The sequence below is a fragment of the Talpa occidentalis genome, unplaced genomic scaffold (genome assembly GCF_014898055.3).
Source record: "Talpa occidentalis isolate TD23 unplaced genomic scaffold, MPIMG_talOcc4v2.1 talOcc4.3, whole genome shotgun sequence".
NCBI classification, from domain to species: Eukaryota; Metazoa; Chordata; class Mammalia; order Eulipotyphla; family Talpidae; genus Talpa; species Talpa occidentalis.
Window position 1 is genome coordinate 36,434,728 of NW_023603184.1, and position 4,891 is coordinate 36,439,618.

At 39.7% G+C, this 4,891-nt stretch overlaps 1 pseudogene; it reads right to left on the reverse strand.

The window, feature by feature from the left end:
- Positions 1–3,355: 3,355 nt before the first annotated feature.
- Positions 3,356–4,208, reverse strand: LOC119255000 (olfactory receptor 52B4-like; annotated as a pseudogene).
- Between the last annotated feature and the right edge of the window lie 683 nt (positions 4,209–4,891).

Consider the following 4,891-nt stretch of genomic DNA (forward strand, 5'->3'; position numbering starts at 1 on the left):
CCTACCAACATCATGAACACCCACATCATAGTGAGCTGGATGATCACCCAGGATGGTGCCCAGCATGGCTTCCCAACCCTTAGATATCATACAGCAGTGAATGATGTTGCAGTCAGGGTGCAAAGGTGCTGATATCATGTACCATACCCCATTATCTGTGATTGCTAGATCTTCAAAGACTAAGATGGCAAAGCCTTCTTTAAGGACAGGTGGTCCAAAGTGCTCAGGGGTAGGTGGGGAGGATGCATGCTGGATCCCCAGGGAATTATGCTGAGTGATATAAATCCTATCTTTAAGTGCTACATGCTGTATGATTCCTTTATTTTTTTGATAATTTTTAAAAGATTTATATGTGCATACAAGAATTGGGGTACAGGCTGTGGGGGGGGGTGAGAGGATTTACCAGAGACAGAGTGGGGAACAGAACAGGCAGATTGACTGAAACACTGCTGAGGGGAGCAGCAGGTCAATCAGGAGAAGTCTGCTGTGCCATGTGGGTCACCTCCCTGGCTGGGGATTGAACTCATGCTGCAGTGGCTGCGGATTGCTTCATAGTGCTGCGTCTTAACCCCTTGAGCCACCAGCGGGCCCTTGCATGATTCCATTTATAAAACATTCATGAAGGTAACAGAATTGCAGAGATGGAAGACCTGTTAGTGTTTGCCAGGAGCCAGATATGAAAGAGGAGGAATATAGGTGAGAGCACAAAATGACAGCATGAGCGGGGACAGGACAATTCTGTACTTAGTTGTGGGGGTGCTTCCACTACTCTCCAATGTCATATAATTACTGAGCTCTATACGTACAGAGACATAAGACCATTCACACTCGTGCTTGTAAAACTGGTGAACTCTAGTCAGTTCTGTGGTTTGTACCAATGTCAACTTTATGGTTTTGATTTTGTACTACACTTTAGACAAGATGTTACCACAGGGCAAAACTGGATGATGGGTAAACAAGTCCTTCCAGTACATTATCCTCTTGCAACTTCCTGTGAATTTGTAATTTTTTGGAAAATAAAGTTTAAAAAATTTGTTGAATGTGAAATAGGTATTTTTAGATGGAAATAGTAATTATTATAAATATATATAGCATTATATACCCAATATCATTCTAAGCACTTTGCATATATTAACCCGTTTAATTCTTATAAGAGCTCAATAAAGTTGACAAAATAATCCTCACTGAGAGATGAGAAAATGAAAAAGAAGAGGATGTGCATAACACTCAAGTTCTAGTTTAGAGGGACTTTTCGTGATTAATGGAAAAAGACAAAAGGAAAGATATACACATTGTTAATGGAGAGAAATTATATAACTCTTCTGAGTGCAGTTTTATAGGTTTCATAAAAAAAATCAATAAAATCTGCAGTAGCATTTCTAGGACTTTATACTTAAAAAATGGAAAGTTCAGAGTAAGCTTTATGTATGAGATACTCAAAGAAGACTTGTTTATATAAAAATGGAAAACTCCAAATGCCCAGTAATAATTGAAAGTATATGAACACACACACACACAGAGCAAGGAATGCAAGGCAGTATCCTAAAATGTTATCTCCTGATGGGGGAGTTTTCTTTATCTTCAGGTTGTTTTCCAAATGTTTTTACATTGAACATCTGCATCTTATATTAAAAGACTATACTTAAAAATAACTTATTTAAAATATATCTGGACTGTGTAAGCCACAAGGGCTTTAATTTGTAAATATGTAAGGTCATGTCAAAAAGGGCTTAAAAGATGTTTTGTTAAATAAATGATAGCAAAATTGTTCAATGAAATGACATATAGTCAATAATTGATTATATAAATTCATATATTGGAGACATCGACGGTGTACCATAGTTTAAGAAAAGTAGGTTACAGGGCCTCCCTGGTGGCATATAGGGTTAAACACCGCACTAAGAAGCAATCCGCAGCCTCTGCAGTACGAGTTCGATCCCCGGCCAGCCAGAGAGAAACCCACATGGCGAAGCAGACCTCTCCTGTTTTCGTTCCCTCAGCAGTGTATTTCAGTCACTCTGTGGATCCTCTCACCCCCCGCATCTCTGGCCTGTACCCCAGCTCTTGTAGGCATAAATAAATCTTAAAAATTTATTTAAAAAAAAGTAGGTTACAGACAAAATGCAGAATATGATAAATACTTTATATATCTACCATATATTTCCAGATAGAGTAACAGATAAATCTGTAGCTATATATGGAGATAAAATACATTCAGTTTCAGACATAGATTATCTGAGTAGAGAGATACAGATGTGTAGCTAATGAAAACAGAATTTTAACAATAAAACTGCTTGAGGGCTGTAAGTGTATGGCTTAGGAACTCCATTTCAAGTTTAATATTTTTTTCATAATTTCAAATGTTTTCTACAAGGAACATAGAATTTTGATTAATAAGTATTTTTAAAAATGTGGACAACATGCTATTTTCCTCAGAGAGGAAGAATCAACTAAATAATACAATGGGGAGGAGTTATGGTTAGAGAAGTGTCACAGGGGAGGGGAGATGAAAACTGGGTTAAGAAAAGAGGATAACAGTTTTCTAGCAAGTCAAGAGATTATTCCAAGACAAAGCAGAGAGACACATGAAGAGCATGGCACGACCTGGAGAGTTAATGGCTTGATGTTTCTGAAATTTGGGTTACTTTGAAAGTGATAATGGAAAGTGTTCCTGTAAAGGACAAGCAAAGTCATTACAAACTGTGACTGCCCAGCTGAGATTAAAGAACATGGTCTGACATTGAGATTGGAGGAGTTCCTATCTCAGCATTTCCCCCACATACCAGCCCTTCAGAAACCACATCAGTAGTTTCTACCACAAGAATGATCAGTCCAGTGATCTCACTCTCAATGGTTGTTCTACATAATACAAAACACACATTTACATTCCCTTATTACAAATACGCGTGTTGGTAGGATATCAATTAAAATAGGAATAACTGCAAAACCTAGAATCATTGCTTCTAAGACTGTTTTAGCTAAAACGATGGCTATTAAGGAGTAGAGGTTTGCATGTGATTATTCCTCAGAGGTTGAGGAAAAGCCAAACCAATTCCCAATCGAGCACTATTCTTACATGTTTCCAAATATCATGCTCATGATTGAGGACATATGACTTCTGAAAGTTAACTCATTCTGTCCCAGGTTCTTTTCAGGAGATCACTTGTTCAGTCAAACATGTTATGCTCTCTTAGATTGTTTTAACAATGGAAGAGTAAGTCCTACAACTGCCCTGGCAAATTTTCTCTACCAACAGAACCCTGAGCCATCTCTATTTCAGCAGATCCCTTCTGCTCTTAGACCCTTCACAAACAGCCAGATAGTCCCAAAACTCAGTTCTTGAACTAAAAGATTTCTATTTTGTTAGCAACACCTGAACCACTTGCTCTTGGATTTGCTTAGTCTTGATCCCATAAATGATGGGGTTCATCACAGGTGGAGCCAGAATGCAGACAATAGCCAACAAGATGTGACATGAGGGGGAATGTGGCATCCAAACATCTGAGTAAGGTTTGTGAAGATCCATGGGCCATAAAAGAGGATGATGATGCAGACATATGTTGAGAGCTTCGTGGAGAGCATCCTGGGATGGGATGCGAACACAGCACGGAGAATCAGCACATAAGAAACAAAAATTAGCAGAAGATCTAGAACCACTGTTAATATGAGGTTGGTAAACTCATACCAGATGTTCACTCGAATGTCATTACAAGCATATTTGGCCAAGCCAAGGTGTTCACAAAAGGTGTGTGGGATAATATTATTTTGGCAGAAAGTCAATCTTTTCAGAAGAAATATTATGGGAAAAATTGTACCGTAACTTCTCAGAAAGATGAAGACACCATTTTCCCAGTGAGTGAGTGTGTGAGAACAGTGGTGTATCTCAGGGGGTAGCAGATGGCAATGTAGTGGTCAAATGCCATCACCAGCAAGATCCCCGACTCTGAGGTGAAGGTGGAGTGGATGAAGAACTGAGTGATGCAGCGATCCAGGGAGATCGCCCCAGCCTGGAACCAGAAGATGGCCAAGGCCTGAGGCACCATGCACGTGGAGATGACGACGTCTGCTCCAGCCAGCATGCAGAGGAAGAGGTACATGGGCTCATGGAGGCTGCGCTTCATGAGGATGATGCAGATGAGCAGGCTGTTTCTGAGCAGAGCAGTGACGTAGTACATGAAGAAGGGGAAGGAAATCCACCATACATACATTCTTGAGATTGACTAATAAGTCATAAAAGGAGGGATGGAAAGAGAAAGGAACCACCACATGAAGAGGCGAATATACAGTACGAAGAATTTCCAGCTCAGGGTGACAGTTATATAAGGAGTGATTAGGGAGCAATGCAGCAGGTTTTCCTGATATTAAAGGACCTTGATCAAAGCTTTACCCTTTTACTCCATCCTTTACACAGATGTCTTGAATAAGATGTCTTGAATCCAGTAGGTTAGAATGAACACTAGTATAGAATGGTTATCTGTGGAGGTTTCTTAGAACAGTAATTTCCTAAGGAGACTATGTTAAAAGGATAGTCGTGCACCAGGAATAGAATGGATCTGAACACAACACAGTCACAAATGCATTAAAATAACTCATTATTTTTTGCCCAGTGATTGCAGTATGCACATTATATGCGGTATGTGAATATCTTCTCCATGCAAGTTCACAGGAATGTCCACTCTAGGAAGTAGCTTTTATCTCCATTTCACCATGGAAAGTGATTCAGAGAAAATGAATCACTTGCCAAAATTCACAACCTACAGTTGATTGAGATCTTTGTCATATACATTTTGCTTACTTGTGAAGTGCATCCAGAGATCTTTAAGAGGGTACAGAGGGGCTTACATGACTGAGTTGAAGCACTCCTTAGCCTCACACCTCAGGGTGCTCAGCT